The following is a 21,130-nucleotide window of genomic DNA, read 5'->3' as shown; positions in this document are numbered from 1 at the left end:
TGAAAATATGGCTCCATTTTTCTGAACGTTTCTGACAACAGTATTTGTTTGATTATTTGAAAACAAAATGAATTATACAAATTTGGAAGGCGAGTATAGGTACCGCCGCCCGGGAAGTATTTATTGGTTAACCAACACCTCTGCTATTGGTCATTAGGGCAGATGTGGATTGTAGAAAAACGTAAGTTTATACGTTTAGTAGCATAGACTAAAAATACAACCATGTCTAGCAGTGATATCGTGTCACGTTAGTCAATCTTCGTTGCGAACATTAGTTTGGTGATGTGGAATGTGAGTTACAGCCAAAGATATTAGAAGAACGAGATATGCTATGTTGGCCGCCGGACCGTAGCCGGAGTACTACCTAATTAGGGTACTTTGAACGGTATCGGGACGTGTACGCACAGAAATCTGTTCTATGTATTAGTGCGGATACCTTAGCGCAAGCGAAGGTGTGCAGTAGTATTGGTGAACAAAACCGGCGACACTGGGCAAAACAATTCCACTCAGTACGAACTGCGCATAGCACATCTCGTTCTTCTAATATCTTTGGTTACAGCGGTTACCTCTGGAAATACTCTCTAAAGGGGTTCCTAACCCGTATTCGAACGATTCGTACGTGCCAGCCACTATTCGACGGTGAAATAATTTTTTCATAAAGATTAATTAAAAATGTGAATTATTTTTATTTATTTGTTAGAGTTGTAATTTTGAGTGCCAAGGTTTATTACATACGTTCGCATGTTTGTAATATTGTATGTATGAGTGGTTCCTTTGCTGACAGTACTTGTCGCGACCTGTCTGGCGACGAGCCAGACTGCACTCTTCACGCTAGCCTGGAACGGAGAGTTCTATTTACACATCACTCCTTGTACACGCAGAAAACCCGAAGTGAACGAACGCCACTAACTGAGCCGATGAACGCCGAAGGCGCCAAAACACATGGCACATGACTCTGCCAGAGCTGTCTGTCAGTGAAAGCAATAAGCATGACCCCGACAGCCAAACTGACAGTAGTCACGTGCTCGTACCGTCCCGATCGGTTCGGCGATCATCGGCTCACTTCGGGTTTTCGGCGTGTACAAGGAGTGATATGCAAATAGCATTCCCCGCCTGGAACCGCGTTGTTGTCATTTTGATTGCGATTGCTGCCCCGAGTTTGTCGATTAAAAATAGACGGTGCCCGCCACCCTACCGATATTTTAAAATATGCTCTAAGGTACAAAAAGGTTGGGAACCCCTGCTCTAAAGCATACAGATACACAAACATGTTAAAACCCCGCATTCCCAATTTATACCGATTTACAACATATTTCTCTTAAAATATTTAAGTTTTAAGTTCCCAAAAAATTTAAAAAAAATATATTTTTTAAGATAATATCTATACATTTGTCGAAACATTAATTATATGAAATTCTCTCGATGGAAAAAAATTCGGAAAGTAAGCTCCGAAATTATAAAAACACGTTGTGTTCAGTTATTTAATATGTTATAGGTATGAAAAAATGTAGTGTATCGTTAAATGCAACTAAAGCATTTGTCGAGAGATTTTTGCTCTATTTCAAACGAGTCGTGTTTTACATTTACCATTTTCGCTTAGTGATTATAGTTTTTTTAATATTAGCGCGGTCCCTCTAACATTCGTATTTACATATCTCCCTTTCAAACCATCTTTGAACGCTTACTACGGGGCCTGTTCCGATTAATGTGGATTCACGATAAACTTGTTAAAATGTTTGAAACGTGTAGTGCCTACACACACTTGTTTTTAGGTTTATTTTGAAGGTCAGAACCTCCAGAGAATATACCGACGCCCACCTTACGTAAGAAAACTAGCAATGTTTCCTTGCATTACTCCCGGCCAAAAAAGAGTGCTCCAAGTCCGTTCTTGCGTGACGGACCCAACGACAGTTAGTCGGCTATTTAAGGGTTCCTCCCCAACCAAACGGCCCAAGTCTATTTATACACCCACGCAACTCCCACACTTACGCAAACCGAATAAGGCTCAGAATGGCCCGCCCGGAAAAGTAAAGAACGACGTAAGCCGTCTTACATTTACAGAGGGTTTATTTTTTGCGTTCGATACTTTTTCTACGTCATTAAATTGTAATAAATCCATCAAATCCACTCTAGAGGCGTATCCTTCAACGGCAAAGCTAAGGGAGGGATTGGGTTTATGAGAAGAGGTCTGTAGTAAGATGTAGAAAATACTAGATGAGCCCTCAAGTGAAATAGGTCAGTTTTATTAAAAATACATTCAATAAATCGACTAAATTATTTTGCCGTCATTCTTGGATTTTTGTTTTGAAAAGCATGAAGCGATGATATTCTCCTGTTTTTTTTAAACTTATTTTTTATCAATTTTGAGAAACGTAATGGTTCTATAAATATTATTAAGTTTATGCAATATTTCAACGAAGCTTTGAGGGTCAAGAAATTTTACAAACTATGATGGAAAGAGTTATTTTATAAAAGGGGAAAATAATACAAAGGTTAACAAAGAAAACTAATTGTGCAGAGCAGTATTTACAAAATGGTCTGATATTTTAAATTTCTCCTTTAAAAAATGGTATTAACATTCCATGAATTACAAACTGCCTTCTGGGTAAAATAAATACGAATAAAAAAAAATCGTTAATTTTTATAAGATATCAAGGTCAAAGTTCATGGAGAAAAAATAACGTTGGATAAAGAAACGCAGAAATTACGAATAACGAATTATTTTTGGTTTATATATTTTTAACTATACCAACGGGTCGCAATTTTAAGATCATGTAATTAACATTATTATTAAATTTCCACGGTACGTGGCAGCTTAAATTGGGTACACCATACAAATAGTTAACACTAGTGAAAAATCACGGGATGGTATGAATTCTTCACAAATCAGTTCCAGTTTGAAAGCGAATTATTAATTTTGATGATAATTTAATTACATAGCAGGCTTCTCGGTGTTTGCTGTCATTTTCAGCGCTACACATGCCAATCGTGTTTATTTTTTATCAATGCTATTTTGCTACCTTCGTAATATAATAAAATATAATGGGAGAGTTAGGAAACAATTATTGTTATGTAAGGGGCTGGTGGCGGGTTGGTTGCAAGGAGAAAAGTTTTTTTCATTATGAGCCTCCCGCCGCGGCGGGGGGGAAATAACTTTTCCCTTCCGTTAAAGTTTCACTTCAAAGAAAAATTCTCTTACAAAACACTTAACCTAACCCGATTACGTAAAAGTCAAAATCCTTTTTTTAAGCAGAGGGATGGATGCATCCTCTAAAAAGCGGGCAGTTGTTCCAAAAAATAAAAGCTTTTGATTAATGAGTTCTTTGTGAGAAGGTGACCTTTTATTATTTAAATAATCTATTATTGAATATCATAAGTAAGATTTTTTTCAAATTCCTTTTTATTCCGAAAGCTATTTTAAAATCTCCGTATGAAGAATCTCGAACTAAAACTTGCATTAAAGTTTTTTTTTCATTTTTCAAGAATTTTATTATCTCGTGATAAAATCTGGAATAAAAACTTTTAATCGTAGCATAAAAAATGGTTCTAACTAAAACGAAGTTCTCGTGATTCTTTTGACTACTAGGAACTGGCGATCCGAACTACGAAGATACGATAAACTTATTGCAGGATGGCGGTGTTAGCACTGAACCCGCGACCTTTGAAAACATAAACTTACTAACAAATCTGCTACAAAGTTTATTCGATACCCGTAATCGTAAAAGGGATTCTAACAATGAAACGGTATAGACGATATTAAAGCTGGTGCCGACTCATTAATAAAAATACAATTGGAAAGAAGGCAATAAAATTTTATTGATCTGTTATGTTCGCAATAGTATAACACTGTATTAAAATTCAAGGAAATCTCAGATTTAAATATCAAAATCGGATTATATTCGTAATATTATCCTATTCGAAAGAACGATGGCATCAGGAACGTGTCGTAGAAATAAAAACCTTGACAAAATGAACAAACAAGTTTTTCAGGTTTGACGAGATACGCGACAGAATTGAAAAGTAAAATCGTTTCCGAATAGTAAATAGGGATATTTGCTCTGAAAAGGAGCTGCGAAAAATATTTAACACGAAACTGTTAAAAACACGAATTGTGTGATTTTATTTAGTCAATTGATATTATAGAAACAAACAGTAGATGAGTTACAGTGATGAAACAATTTACAGATATTAAATATTTGGTGTTGGGTACCTACCTATGATATGTTTCCTTGTAATGTCTTTTATGTGGTATGTATATTACTTAATTACCAGTTGACTTATGTTGTGTATACGGTGTGCGTGTATTTATATGTGAGTGTGTGTATATGTATGCGCATTAAACAGTTTATATTATTGACATGATGCCACGTTTGAATTTGAGAAGTGAGTCCGAAAAAATGTCAATGTTTTAGTTTAGACCAATATTATTGAGAGTATGAAGAGCACGGTTAATTGGCGAATTAGATGCTGAATTGTTTTGTAATTAAGCGCACTAATTACAAAACAAATGCAATTAATAGCACTGTATCTCGTGTACGTCTCAGGTATGTTAAAATTAATAAGTGACAGAAGTTCGGTACAGTCGATGTTATTGTTTAAAATTCTATGTATAAATGTTACATCAGCCTTTGCTGCAAAGTTTGAAATGTGCGTTCAAAGTTATTGTTGAATTTGGAGGTAAAGATATTTTATAAATTTGTTTTGAATACGTTCTATACCATCTATGTAAAGTTTATATTGTGATGTTTAAATATTACCATATTTTAGAGGAATAATACCTAGTTATGAATATAAGCTACTTGAATAATACTAACTTTGCAATTCAAATAGATTCACGAATCTACAATAAATTCCGCCGCAAAGGTTGTGTTCTCGGAAGATTCGCATTTTTTAAACTGTTTAAAGTCGTGGAGTAGTTAGTCCGCTAACCTCGAGAATAGAGTGTAAATGTAATCTGATTTATGCCATAAATATAGTAATAATTCAATACGCGCCAAACGTACAAGTCGAAATAAATTACGTTTTATTGTTCTTGGGATTGATTTTATAAGTATAGTACATAGGTATTATAATTTGCAATTAATTTCCCAGAGACTGGGGATTACCCATTCTTATGGAGTAATAGATTGTGGATAAACACTGCGGATATATTTCTTGTTCCATTTTTTTTAAAATATTATTTTATACATACATATGGACCCCTCAGGCTAATATGTTCGCATTTGTTTCGCAGCACTTATGGTCTCACAGAAATTGTTGAATCTCCCTTACTGTCATAGTTATAAATATGATCGAAAAGGTGTTAGAAAGAGAAAACACCACGCTTTATATTAAAATCTAAAGTTAACCACAGAATAATTCAAATAAACCAAATGAAACCAAAAGATCCGAACACAATTTGAAAAAAATTAAAGAAACGGAAAAAATGAGGTACTGATAATGTTTATTTATTTATTAATTAACGCCCTTTTTCGGGGCTTTTACATATGATTATTAAGAAATATACATTATTTATTGTACATAACTGAATTGTTTATAATATATTTTTCTAATAAAATGTGTCTTTTTAAATAAAAAAATCAGTAATTTTGGTTCAGTGTTTAGATGATCAAAACGTAAGGTGAGCAATTTAACTAAATTATGTTTGCGTTAAAAATGTTTAAAAAATTATATGTATTTTTCTAATAATAAAATCTGTAAGCGTATTTCATCACCTTTTAAGAACAGTTTTTAACTTTTCAAAATCTTTGGATTCTATTGCAAAGCGGAAATACCCCGATTTTTTAACAGAATATGCCAGAGGCCTGAGTGGTTAATAACAATGAAATACTTTAACACCTTTGTGATTTCAGCCACGTTTTTTAGGTCAGAAAAAAATATCCTTGTGCTACGAGGATATTATGAGCAGCACAAACTAAATACTGGGTCTATAAATAGACAAGGTATAAAAAAATATGTCAATTGCATTCAAAAAAATATTAAGAAGTCAATGATCTTTGAGTAGAGCGAATTGGCTCACTACAAGAGCGTAATTGGAAAAAAAAACTGACTGGTTAATTTGAATTAGAATTTGAGAAAAAAAAATCACCTTTGATATTTTTAAGAAAAAATAATTCGTTTTAGATTGCAGGACATAACTGATTGTGCCACTGATTTCTGACATTACTAGGAGTAAAATTGTAAATGCAATTTTGGTCTCCGGTGACATTTTTGATATTTATATTTTTTAAAACAAACAAAAACAATTTTTTTCACATGCCGTCACCTCGACTCGTCTACTGTTTTTGGTTGAAAACAAAATTCACAGGGGACCAAAATATCACCTACATTTTTTGCTCCCAAATAACAAATAATAATAATATTTGGATGATATCTATCATAACTATCAAAATCACCTCAAGGGCGCTGTACAAATATGTAATAAATTTCTACAAATGTACATATGTTATTATTCTTATTTATTTATATTTTGTACAGGAAGATAATATACAATACCATACTTAACTGGTAGGTCACATGAGATTAACACTGTTTATTCTTTATTATAAAGACTTAGACACGGTTCGCACGCACAGGACATAATTGACTTTACGGTATTTATTTTAATAATATGTATTTATGTTCTTTAATGAGCGTGTTTAGGAAAGGAAAAGCAAATGTTATGCTAGGCGGTACTACAGTACAAGGTTTTGATCAGTATTAATCTTCCTATACGTGATTAGTCCCTCGGTATAAGACAGATTTCAATAATGTAAATCCAATAAGAAAAGTGTGATTAGGATGTATTATAGGCAATACAAGAATACTACTCTCAGATGTATATTTTATTTAAGGGTATGAGAGCTTGAAGAGGTAAGTTTTAGTTTAGATCTGAATTCTGTTGGAATCACCTCGGCAATCATTGGTTAAAGTAAGTCAGGTGCGTCTCTCAATACCCTCTATAGAAAAACATGTTTGTTTAGTTTCTGAAGTGGCAAAACAGTACAGTGTACAGTGAGCAGAAGCGTCAAAATATTCGCCTTGCATTTTCGGTAGCCACCGAATTTCGGGTCAGTGAAAAATATTTTTCAATAGCTTTTACAAAGCACTGGCATCAATTTAATATTCAAAAGATATATCGCCGAAATGCGAGTGCCATAATTTTTTGTATCCGAATATCGAACGAATTCGGGAGGTGTTAAACAATAATATACGACAACAGCCATAAACTAGAAGTGCAAAAAAAATACTGAATTCTAACTCGCAATAACCGGATTCAAAACGAAAGGCTATACGACAAATAGTAACAATCTGTGTAATTAAGTTTTTGTCGAACACAAAAACAGACAGATTTATCACATGTTACTACTTGATAAATGAATACTAGCAGTTCTATGAACAGTAGACCTCCCGTTCAAATAAGTTATGTTTCCAATTTTCTCTTATTTAATAAATCAAAATTTCCTGTGAAATCAAAAGATTTGCAAGTAGGTACTTAAATACCAACCCACATAACTATACACCATTGAATATTTAATGTAACATTTAATTAATTAATAATTATTTAACTGTCCAAAGAAACGTCACTATTTTAATGACAATTATTTTTTCAAATAATAATATAAAAAAATGCGAAAAAGCCCAAATAAGTATGACGATTTCACATTTGAAAAAATAATCATTACTGAACCATTAAAACGGCCTTTATCTTGAAACGGAAACGGGGCGTACAAATAAATTTACAGACAGACGAAATTCAAAAAGATCGAGATAAAACATCGCTCAGTCAATTAATAGGGGACACCTGTTTACAGTTGATGCTTGAAATTTGATTGAAATTTAATGGATTCGATGTATTTTAAGTGTAAGTTAAGTTTATAATTTATGAGTCGAAACATTTTTTTAAATTAACAAAAATACTGTAATCTCCTGGCGTGGTTGGTTGGTAGGGCAAGAAAAATTGGTTAAGACAGTAATATGGTGGAGTTACTTTTTGCGAGCGATATCACAGTTTCTTCGGCGGCAGTTGCGGACATCGGGGACCAATAAGAAATGAATAGGCTATTTTTCTCGCGGCGCAAGGCTAATGGCCGATTTCAAGAACAAACCACTTTGGTGGCTTAGGAAGGCTTTGAACGAAGATAATGAAGAAAATAAAGAAAACTATGTTCTTTTTTTCGAAATTTAAAAGGGTTAAGGGCGTCAAGGGTACCGAAATTTAATCACATGCACGGAGAAAAATGATCCTTAAAAAAGTGACAGCATGCCAACTTCCTGATAAAATATTAGTAATTCAGAATATATCGAGAGCACGTGTTCTTTTTCTAATACATATCACGATGGAATGCGACAATATCAGTATTTGTATGAACACGTGCTCCGCCGTCCTCATAAAACATTTGCCTTTGAGTGAGACTTTGTTAGAAACTCTTTCAATTCATTCGTTATAGACCTGCAGTCCCATTTTTACCAGGAAATGAATAATTCGACCAGATTTTTAATTAATTAACATTATTTCATATCAGTAAGTTTTCTCCGCGTGTACTGACAAATAAATAACATTGCCGCTCTTATGTAACATCAACCTCGAACAGTTGAACAGTTATATAACTGAATACTATGAAATTGTTATAGGCCTAAATGTACATAAAGATTCCAAAATATCAACAGCTATAATGGTTAAATGAACCAAAGCGCAGTCCAGATACTAAATTTAGAGACAAAAGCTTTCGGAGTAGCAGGCCCTAAAGGCCTTGCATGTGCACGGAATAAATTGCCAAGTGAAAACAAAACAGTTCAAAACGGAAATCATAACAACCTAAATTCTACATAATACAAAAATTTCTTTTGGCACTATGTATACACAATTTGGTTCTTCTGTGTCTTTTTCTTTATCTCATTCTCGACAGATCACAAATCCAAATCTCACAGTCCGCTGTAAATATCAGTTATCGGTTCGATTTATTAATTAACGTAAATAAACTGAGATGATATTCCACAAAAAAATCCTACAGATCCTACATTTTGTTCATCGCAGTTCCATATTCTCTACGGGGATACAATCCAAGCTTACTAACGGGTGGCGCAGATGGATCGGGTGGTTTTAAAATACTTGTCAAACTGTCAATTTTAAAGGTATTGGATTGAAATAAAGTGCAAAACGTGTAGTTACAATGGAAATTTATTAAAAAAAATTGTAAAGTTAGATTTTAAAAATTACATCCATCAAATGCCCTCCTTCTCAAGCGACGCATTCTTGGAGTCGGTCCTTAACGTTCCGCATTGCCCGCTCAAGCACATTACCAGGAATTAATGTGATTTCGTTGTGAATTGCTGCCTTCAACTCCAGGAGTTGAAGGCAGCAATTGAAGCAAATTGAAGCAAGAGGCAGGAGTTGAAGGCAGCAATTGAAGCAAATTGAAGCAAGAGGCAGGAGTTGAAGGCAGCAATTGAAGCAAATTGAAGCAAGAGGCAGGAGTTGAAGGCAGCAATTGAAGCAAATTGAAGCAAGAGGCAGGAGTTGAAGGCAGCAATTGAAGCAAATTGAAGCAAGAGGCAGGAGTTGAAGGCAGCAATTGAAGCAAATTGAAGCAAGAGGCAGGAGTTGAAGGCAGCAATTGAAGCAAATTGAAGCAAGAGGCAGGAGTTGAAGGCAGCAATTGAAGCAAATTGAAGCAAGAGGCAGGAGTTGAAGGCAGCAATTGAAGCAAATTGAAGCAAGAGGCAGGAGTTGAAGGCAGCAATTGAAGCAAATTGAAGCAAGAGGCAGGAGTTGAAGGCAGCAATTGAAGCAAATTGAAGCAAGAGGCAGGAGTTGAAGGCAGCAATTGAAGCAAATTGAAGCAAGAGGCAGGAGTTGAAGGCAGCAATTGAAGCAAATTGAAGCAAGAGGCAGGAGTTGAAGGCAGCAATTGAAGCAAATTGAAGCAAGAGGCAGGAGTTGAAGGCAGCAATTGAAGCAAATTGAAGCAAGAGGCAGGAGTTGAAGGCAGCAATTGAAGCAAATTGAAGCAAGAGGCAGGAGTTGAAGGCAGCAATTGAAGCAAATTGAAGCAAGAGGCAGGAGTTGAAGGCAGCAATTGAAGCAAATTGAAGCAAGAGGCAGGAGTTGAAGGCAGCAATTGAAGCAAATTGAAGCAAGAGGCAGGAGTTGAAGGCAGCAATTGAAGCAAATTGAAGCAAGAGGCAGGAGTTGAAGGCAGCAATTGAAGCAAATTGAAGCAAGAGGCAGGAGTTGAAGGCAGCAATTGAAGCAAATTGAAGCAAGAGGCAAGAGTTGAAGGCAGCAATTCACAACGAAATCACATTAATTCCTGGTGATGTGCTTGAGCGGGCAATGCGGAACGTTAAGGACCGACTCCAAGAATGCGTCGCTTGAGAAGGAGGGCATTTGATGGATGTAATTTTTAAAATCTAACTTTACAATTTTTTTTTAATAAATTTCCATTGTAACTACACGTTTTGCACTTTATCTCAATCCAATACCTTTAAAATTGACAGTTTGACAAGTATTTTAAAACCACCCGATCCATCTGCGCCACCCGTTACATTGTAGCACCGAACACGCCTGTCATAATAGCACTTGTGTCCTGCGCGTTTGGACCAATTAGATCGAAGGACGAAGGGGTTCGGCTGGCCAGGTTCATCGCTTCGAACCCGCGGCTAATCTCTGCCGAGGTCGGCACGAGCTTCGATATTTGACATAACTAACTACCGATGTATATCGCATGTTCTACATCTCGGTAGGTATACCGACAACAGTTTATGAACCCAACACGTTCAAATTGATGGTAACGTGTAATGGCTCTATCGTATAACATTATCTCCGGGCGAATGGAGATATGAACAAGGCGTGTTTTGACCTGGGAATTGAAAGATGATGGGCTTTAATGTAATTTGTCTTGTGGGCTTACACCGTTTATTATTAATGGGTTCCTTATTTAATTGTAAAGTTAACAGAATTTTTTATTATATTAAAACATAAATAACTTGGTGTACATCACTTTAATATACCTACGGATTGAGATTCGGCAAATTTATCGCAGAAAAAAAATGAATCAATAAAATTTTACAGGCTTATTAACGTTTTTAATGAATTTTATTAGGCATTTAATTCTCAGTGTGTTTTAATATAATAAATAATGTCATCACAAAGTGATAGCTTTAAGAAGAAATTTTCTTCGAAAAATTGAATTTATTAAGACATACACAGTAGATTATAGTATAAGGTTAACCTATTACGTAGGTAATAGGTCCATACAATATCAGCAATGTTGCCTAGGATGAGAACGGTTCTTAATCTTAAGCAATGAATACAAACATTAAAATCGCTAATATATATTTTGAGTCAATCGATCTGCGTATGACAGCGTAAAGGGATAGCGCCACTGTGGGGGAAAAGTTTTGTAATACTGTGGTACGGACGAATTTTATGCCATTAAAATGAATAAAGATTTTAAAGACCGGTCGGTGGCCGAGTTGACATTGATATTGGAGTTTGGGTCCCACACAGGCGTAGTGTGTTCAATTCCTCGGCTGGCTAAGTCCTCCATCGCAACACAAGCAACATTTTCAGCTTACTGTGGTGGTAGTAGGAGATTTTCAAATATTGTCAGGTTATTCCGTAACCTGGGAATGTTTGACTATCTTTTAAAAAAAAGTCAATAAATGTCGAAAAATAAAATTATTTATTTATCATTTTGGCTACAAGTCGAGTTTGGGCTCCTTTTCGAAGTGGTTAGTAAGGTTAAAATTTCGTAGAAAAATCAGTGTAGACAATCCACAAAATACTGCTTTTTACTATTGAATAGGCCCATATTTATATAGCTACTACGAATTCCTGTTTACGCAAACTGGTTAAAATTCTCTTTCGAAATTGAGAATTAAATACGTAATAAAATTCATTAAGAACGTTAATAAGCCCGTATAATTTAATTGATTAATTTTTTTACTGCGAAAAATTTGCTGAATCTCACTCCGTTTATCGTGAACACCATTAAACATTTATACACATTAAAAGACGATATAATAACTATAATTCAGAGATTACCCAGCATCTGTATTGTTATACCAATCAACGATCGCATAAATCGTGTCTATAGATTCCATCACTTACAATGTTAAAACAACTAGTTAAAATAATAACAGGTTTGTGTTTAATTTATAGAAACGTGTATTTCTTACAAATAAATTAATATAAACTCTTTTCTGCTATTCAAATCTACATTATCAGTACGCTTTATTTTTGTTTCGCCTTTTGAACCGTTTCGTCTTTTGAACCGTTTCGTCTTTTGAACTGTTTCGTCTTTTGAACCGTTTTGTTTTTTGAACCGTTTCGCTTTTGAAGAAGAACGACTGCGAGGCCTTTTCATATAAAACTTAAATTTTGAGGCCAAAATACTAAAATACAAAATCAAACTGAATAATATAATATAATGTGCTACTTTGGAACCCGACGCATTTTTCACAAGATTTGTAATGCGTGTTTACATAAGACCTTTTGAGTCTGAGACCCCAGACAGGTCAATGAAATTGATTATCTAGTAAAGAAATATTTAAAAATCTAGTAAAGAAATATCTAAACTTGATTCAATTCACAATTTCAGCGCCTGAGGTGATACAAGTTATCCAATTATTATTATGTAAGGAAAATTGAGCTTACTTTGGGGAAACGGATACGCCCGTTTTCAACACATTTTCATCGATTTATCTCTGCGAAATAATGACAAGCGGAAAAGTTGAACATTATAATTACGCAGGTAATAAGAGGAAAAACAGTACGAGGACAAGATACACACAAACGCAGCATAAACAAGCCTGTTCTTCAGAGTTAACGAAGGTGTGTCGGAAGGAGGGCGATGGGCGACTCATCGGCGATTCTGCCCGCTCCGCCGCATCTGCTGGCTACTCTCACTTTTCCAATGACACCTGTGTGCTTCCAGCATGTCTTCTATAATGACACACGTAACTCACGTGCTCGGCCGCAGAACTGAGAGGATGCCAGAAGGCAGGGTTTTTAATTCAAGTTTCCGTAATCACGACACATTCATTTTTACTCATTAACTCCTCAAACTATTTTTTTCGGGTTTGGAACAAACAGTTACTACCCGTAGAGTCAATTTGTTTGTTTTTTGGAACAGCTCATATGGTCTCACAGACATCGTTGTTTCTCCCTTACCATCATAGTTAGAAATATAAACTGAACGGTGTTAGAAAGAATAAACACCAAGCTTTATATTAGAATATAGAAGTTAACCACAGAACAATTAAAATGTACACCTCTAAACAAATTCTCCGACTTTCTGAAAGCATTAAAAAATATATATATAACGGTCATGGCAGAGACCTAAAGGGTTAACATATAAATAGCAGACACTCTTTCACAATTTTTTATGCTTGTTTCATGAGAAAGGGTCGTTTTTTCGACTCGTTTTATGTGAAAGTCGGTTGAATGTTGAACGAGCTACCGGCATGTGTTGTTCCTCCTTCATGTAATTCGTTAAATAGTTGAGTGGTACAAAGCATCGGGTTCTCGCAACAAACCGCAATCGGGGTCAAGTAGTAAACCGTTAGTTATATCACGGAGGTCGTTTGTAAAGTTATTCAAGTTAATAATAATGAAAAGAAAAGCACTCAAGTTGGCAAATAAAACAATGTAGTTTCTGATATTTACAGCAGTTGTCCTGCAGTTTTTCCGAGAAATGAGAAAACAATGACAATGATTTTACAAGGAACTTACCAAGAAGGGTCCATTACTCAAGTGAAGTTAAATTATGAGGGAGCTTACCTGCAAAAAAGAGAAAATGAGAATTTTTTTTTTATTTTTTTTTTATTGTTGATACATTTTTTTTACAATATTTCATATTTCAATTTAGTAATGTTGGCCTCACTGGGTTGTTTACCCGTGCTGAGGCCCCCATTTTATAATTTAAGAATTTATACATTTAAAAAAATAAAAGAAAAACAACATTAAAATAAAGATAAATTAAAAATAAAAAATAAAGATTAAAAATTAAAATATAATTATAACACTAAAAGAAAAATATCAAAAGAGAGTGTAAATCGGCATTTATAATGATATATGTGTTTGTGCGTGTTGCGTGTTTTTTTTTTTTTTTTTTGTGTTGCGTGTATATGTTTTATTCTTTTATGTTATAGTATTTTGGTAATATTGTCTTTTTGTTCTTTAATCCATTTTTTTATTTTGTGTTTGAATTTATTTTTATTTTCCTCAATTTTTGTTTCAAGTGGAAGACTGTTGAATGCTTTAATAGCGTGGTATTTATGGTGTCTTTGTCCAAAGGTAGTGTTTACCGTCGGAGTTTTTATGTTTTCTTTGTACGCTTGTCTGACCGGTCTATTAGTGATATTTTGTGTTTGTTGGGGTTTGTTTTTTTGGTCGAAAATGTAGTTTAGTAGTGTTTTAACATATAATAAAATTAATAAAATATAAAATCAATGTTTAATCAAAAAAAAATTCTGATGCCAGAGTCAAGGAGCTCATCTCTCCGCAGGTCGTCAAATAGCTTTAGGTTAGTATTAGGTGTGCAAATTTCTATAAACTTATTGATCAAGAGACTGATAAACCTTTGTGGCTATTTCAAATATAAAATTACGTGTTAATATAGCGTAAATCCTATCGATTCCACGAAAATCCAGTGAATCATTTAAAATGTTATGAACTTGATTTGGCTTATAAGCTAAAAACAGATAATTTTAAAAAAATCAATATATACTATACAGGTAGGTGAGACATACGAGATGATATTTTAATAAAATAGGATTAAATATAATGGTTCTCAATTACCTACCTAAGACATCGATGAAGATAATGTTATAGTTAGGACATTAATCACATTTTGGCCATGGTCTTTAATTAACGAGGTAAATTCTAGCTCCAGATCGAGGGTACTTTTTATCTATGGTGCGTAATTGTACATAATCTAACGACATAATCACTGACCGCCGAAGTGTTCATGGCCATATATATTTTTAGTTGCCCCTATAAAACTATAATAAGAGTTGTGATCTTGTGACATGTTATAATATGTTGTAACCTTGTGTTAAAGCAAAAACTAAAATGACAAGAGCACCTCTAACGGCAGGTATCTACGTAGCCATCTTGTTCGAATTGAAACATTTGCATAACGTTTCGTAGGTATTTTACCAACGCAAAATTCGATATTTATGTTCTAGATCAGAGGTTCCCAAAGTGGTCTAAATAGGCCCCCGGGGGTCGATATCGGCTTGATGGGGGTTTATGTCAGCGAGAAAAAAATTTGGGGGTCCACGAGATTCAAATGGGGGTACATACGAGCGGACCCCCATTTACCTTAAGTCAACATTTAGGAGTTCCGTAGAAGACCCAATACACCTAACACAAATAACACAGTTTACGTAATACTAAAAATAGACTGAGAAATTACTTATTTGATATTTGTATTTTTATATTTCGTTAAGTTGTTTATTGAGGTATATAAATAAAATTTTAAGTTTCTTTTCTCGTCAGTATTAATATATTGAAGCAAAACATTGCACATCGGAAGCCGAGAATTTTCCTAAATTCCCAACTTGTTTTTGAAAAACGTCCAGTGTAATAATGACGTTCAACATTTAAATGTACTTCACACAGACTTCAAAACTAAGTTTGAGGACATTTTGACTGTGGAAGTGGAATGTTGAAGAATCGGATATCATATGACAAGAAGAACCAATCGGAATAAGCGCTAAAAAAGAACTTAAGGAGCAGTTCTGTAGGGCCAGCTACAGAAAGAAATTCCCGATGCTGATCTTGCTCCATTTTCATTTGGTGTAATACCTCACAAGGGCGTCCCTGTATGCACAATGTAAAGACAGAGGAACTATACCGCCACCGGGTTGTTAGGACAGGCAAGGGAAGTTAATAAGGACGTTAATAGTTTTAGGAAAATTCAATATTCGGCAGGCAGGGGGTCTACGGAAAATAATATATTTGGCAAGTGGTCTATGGGGCAAAAAAGTTTGGGAACCTCTGTTCTAGATGCTACTAGGTTGTATTAAATGTGGTAAAGATTTACTACTAGGTTCGAAATTGATTGATTATAATAAAAATAAACTAATACAGAAAATTGCTTACGACAACAATGCTAATTTATTGAAACATGAACAGAGATGCCCTTTTTTGTTTAGAAGTTTGAAATGATGACCATCTCACTCACAGCTTAATTTTTCGAAGAATAGTTCTTCTGGAGGTAGGTTTTTACTTTGTGATGATATAATCTATTTTACTAAGGAGAGTGTCCATGTGTTCGTGGCGGCGGACATCGGGCGGGCCTTTTGGGACATTTGATTTGTACACAAATCTATAGTTTTATTCTGAGACTAACGAAATTTTGCACACTTGACCTTCAAAACAAAAGGAAGGTCACTGATTTTTAAAAACTATGCTTAAAGCCCGGGTAACATCGGGGACTTCGTTTAGTTATACAAAGTAATTTGATTTTCTTCAATAATTGCAAATTCACATTGTGGCGTCATTAAATTTTTGTTCTGGATTGATTAAAAAAATACTTGGTGTATACAATGTTATTTATATAATTTTTGATTAAATAGTGGTGTATACAAAATTAGTTATTTTTTAATTTTATTTAAAGTAAATTTACTTTAATTCATCTCTCACAGTTAATGTGTGTTCAAGCATGCAGCATATAATTAAGTTACTAATAACGGTTAAAATATGGATATAAAATTAAGTATGGACATTAAAAAATAGATTGTAAAGATCGGCGGCCATTTTGGCTATAAATTTCTAGACATTATTATGGGAAGATTTTGGTTCAAGACGCAAAAATTATATAACTCTATTTGTAAAACGCGTCTTTCCAAGATTGAAGTACTCAAAGGTGTTGGTAAATACCAGGCAGTGTGGAAACGTGCAGGGCAATTTATGGTACGATAACCGCTCAGTCCGCCCTCCACGAAACATATCGCCTATAAACTCTCCCCCTCGCGCTTCTGCCGCCCCAATACTCCTGGCATCTCTCGTAGGTACGCTTTACTCATCTGGAGGAGAACTACTCGCCCACGAGGACACGACACGAGGGATCAATTACCAACACATAACGAGGTGGGACACTCTTAGAAATAAGTTAATATGTACTTACCTAGTTGATGATTGAAGACGTTTTTGTAAGCGTAAATAGGACATATAATGAGAATTGGTCATTAAAGGTGTAAAGCTCTGTGCAAAAACGGGCGGTCCGTTTGATAGATTCCCCAATCTTAACAAACGGACTGCAATCTTTAGAGCACAGGCGTCAGGTAGGTATGCTGTCCTTGTTCTATCGGTATTACAATGGAAGATGCTCTGGGGAACTAGCGTCATTGATCCCTTCGGCACCGGTGCGTAGTCGGGATACACGCCAAACGCGCGCCCAACATTTGTACACGGTTGACATTTGTCACATGAGAACGGGTCGCTTCTACGATTCGTTCTTAAGTTCAACAGCTCGGCTGTAGAACGAACTGCCTCTGTGTTTCCTCCCTCCTACAACATGGGACTCTTCAAGACCCATGTTCACTCCTTCTTCTCCACAAAAAGACCCACCACACAGCATCCCCAAAGATGACATAGGCCCTGAGGGAAATTATTTTCTTCAGGGCCTCCTGTATGGAGTTAATATAAAAAAAAGCCCCTAGAACACGTTGGGCCAAAATTGGAGCCAATCCGTTAACGTTTCAACGCTCTTGGCGGGTTGGCAACAAGATCCAATGATGAATGCACGAAAAACCGACAATAATCGGGTTGGTCGGCCAAAGTTGGCAGCAAACGCTTGCAACGGCCAATATACGCTAAGTGGTCCTGTAGACATTAGGCCAGAGTGTATTGGCAGCATTACGAATGTTACGTGATTTGAAATAAAAAAAACCATAATTGCATTTATCAGAAAAAATGATTGTATGAAAGCAAAAAAAATCTTAAAATTACAGCCCTGTCGTCATAAAATATGCCTTAATTTTTCTTTATGGAAATTCTAGTGCAACGCAGTTTTAAGCTCATAGTGTAATTTCTATCATGCCACTAGGTTTCGCTACAACCGAAGAAGTATCGTCAGGGCGGTATAATACTTTGCTAAAAGCTACAAGTAACATGTGTTATAAACATTTTATGCTCCTATGGAGGAGACAGGGGTAGGTGGACGATTGGAATGAGTTCTCTTTGTAAAATCACAATCTTGTTTGCTCTGCTCATATCAAGTATTTGCTTCACATGAACAGGAGACCTTGTTTTTTCCTATATAAAAAAAAATCTATTTGGCGAAACCGGGTATAAAAGGTGGTAGTTTCGTAAAAGTTTGTTTTGAATGTCTTTGCAAAGATGTTTTCGTAGTAGATATGCAATTATAAAGAGAACAATATAACAATTCGCTTACGTAAATAGATAAAACATGAGTGTCATAAGTCGTTTCTCTTGGAAAAAAACATGTTCGATTACCTGTAAAATACTACAAATGAAGCCATTCTCTATCTATTAATATTAACGTGCGTAATATAATACAAACAAAATAAACTGAATAATAAAAACCCACGATATTATGTAAATCAGCAATAAGAATAACGAAATTATAAATAAGAGGCGTACATAAAAATGTTTGAATAACATAAATGAACGAAACTGAAGACGCTTGAATGACTCTACAAGAAGTGTGTTTCAAAGGTCGGCTCATTCTTACTAAAACGTGGTAAAAAGTCAAACCGATCATAGATATGTTGTAACCTCTCATTCTTTCTCATAAATAGCGCACGTAAAAGACAGCAGTCCTCTCATTGGAAGAACCACAATAATATATGCATAATATATGAATTAGCCAAACGATAAAAGGAACATATGTAGTAGGGTGGGTCCTTGAGGTTTTTTCGTATGTTGATATTAAAGGTATGTACCTTTAATTGCATTCGGATAACGATAACATAAAACAAATCTCAAAGTAGTAGAGGCCTATATTTTCAAAACAATACTTTTTTTTTGTAAGCAATAATTATTAGCCTGAAACACTCACCCACATGCTTATTAATTTCAACTAAATAAAAAGTAAAATTTCAATTTGATAAACTCACATGTCAATAATTTTTTACTATATAGCTATTTTTGAATTATCATATTTGAATATTCTTTTAGTCTATTCTCTACGTTTATATTATTTAAAATTTGTATTATTTAAAATATATAGTTAGCAACTTCTTGTATCAACCAAGAAAACTTTTCAAATCATTTATAAAGAGCAATAATTAAGTAAAAGTCAATACACTAGACAAAACAAGAATCGCATTTAATAAATCTGCCTATTTCTGACTGTCCTAAAACAGGTTAATCTCCTAATTGGACAGCCAAAGATCACTGTAATATGTAATGTTTTTTTTTTTTAAATTAATAAATAAACTTTGAAAAATCTCCTGATAAAAGATACATGACGCCAACGGGACTTGAACCCGTGTCCTTTCGATTTCCGGTCGACAGCTCTGACCACTGAGCTATGGCGGCTTATCTCTTATCCGCGAAATAATTCAATATATACTAGTGTTTCATTCAACAATTACTGCTTGTTACATTTTTTCACTAAACAACCAACTTTATTTTATTTTTATCAGGAGATTTTTCAATGTGGATGAGTGTTTCAGGCTAATAATTATTGCTTATAAAAATAATTGTTACCCTTTGTGCTATGCATAAAAAATCTTGTCTTAAACATTAGTTTACCAAAAAAATAATAATTAATACATTTTTGTTTGACAGACCCAAGTTAATAAGAGATATGTGCTGGGTTCAAGTCCTATGATGCGACTTAATCTATTTTTCTGTCTTTTGTGTTTCACATCTTGTTTGAGAGTCATTAATATATATATATATATATATATATATATATATATATATATATATATATACAACGATTACATAATATATAAGGAATAGCATGTACTACTTCCTTGTCTTTTTAAGTACATTCGATCGCATTGTCAGTCCTTTGACCTTTGATTACAGCTAGCAACTAGAGTTTTTGAACGGAACCGAGGAAATATGGGGAAAAACGACTGTGTGTCACACTCGAGTCAAACGGCCGAAAATGAAAACTTTATTTATTAAATCACACAAATTGCCCCACTAGCCACATGGGCCAAACATAATATAATATGGTTTTAATACATCGTGTCTAGAGAGTTCTACTTTAGAGTTCATTGTAGCGTAACATTGACTAGTCAGATGAAACCTTAGGCACGATATGTAGTCATTCGCATCTTTTTAGACCCCCCGCCCCCCTGAAAGATCGACATCTCAAACAAAATATCGTCGATACATTGAGGGCCAACCCTAATGTGTAGGCAATATTATTTGATATGCGTAAATATTTAAATGTCAAATTCATATACATACGAATTCCGCATACGGTGTGAAGATTCTTAACAGGTATGTTCAAGAGTATTATGGCGATCGTTCAAATTACAGGTGTGCCAAGGTTAGGGGAATGCCAAAAGGCCACAATCAAAAGCAAATAGGTACTTAGTTTTAGCTCAACCATTTATTCTATGTGTACACTAATTGATTTACTAATAAAGCTTCTAGCATGTTCTCTGTCCACTGTTAAGCATTCAACGCAAAAGTAATGCTTTGTTACGAGGCACGAAGGTTATTTACCAGCGCTAGGATCCGTTGACAGGATTAATTAACACAAATTAATATACTGCCGCCATAATAGTAATAAATTAACAGAGATTCCTAGAAGAATAAATATGGGCTAGTCATATTGAATTACTTTGATTGACGAGCGGTGTTGGACGTGGAACTATTAACAGCCCGGAAAAAATAATATTTGCAGAAACAAAGTAAATACTATACTAAAATTAGCTACATGCTACATCACTTACGACCGCTTACATCAATCAAAACTAAGCGAATGCTAAGCTTTAATTACTGAGCGTTTGTTCAACAACAAACATATTTCCGAAGTAAAACTTTTCAATACTAAACTACTGTGTAAAGAAGGTGGCGGATCATATGATGTGGATTTTTATAAGTTCTTCTTTCGTATGGTGGGGGGTCAGGCGGGAACACCCTTCTGGATGGAAGGAGAAAGGCTCCTCCTATTTTTGTAAGTGAAACATAACATCATAATATAAA

General features: G+C 34.7%; 1 protein-coding gene across 1 annotated transcript in view; it reads right to left on the bottom strand.

The window, feature by feature from the left end:
* Positions 1–21,130, bottom strand: part of twin (CCR4-NOT transcription complex subunit 6-like twin) — a 478,069-nt gene that overhangs the window by 167,227 nt on the left and 289,712 nt on the right. The gene's annotated exons all lie outside the window — the stretch shown is intronic.

This window comes from Hesperophylax consimilis, chromosome 14 (genome assembly GCF_061612785.1).
Source record: "Hesperophylax consimilis isolate HC1 chromosome 14, BYU_Hcon_1.0, whole genome shotgun sequence".
NCBI classification, from domain to species: Eukaryota; Metazoa; Arthropoda; class Insecta; order Trichoptera; family Limnephilidae; genus Hesperophylax; species Hesperophylax consimilis.
Note: the sequence above shows the minus strand (reverse complement) of the source record. Positions and strands in the feature narration are given on the sequence as shown.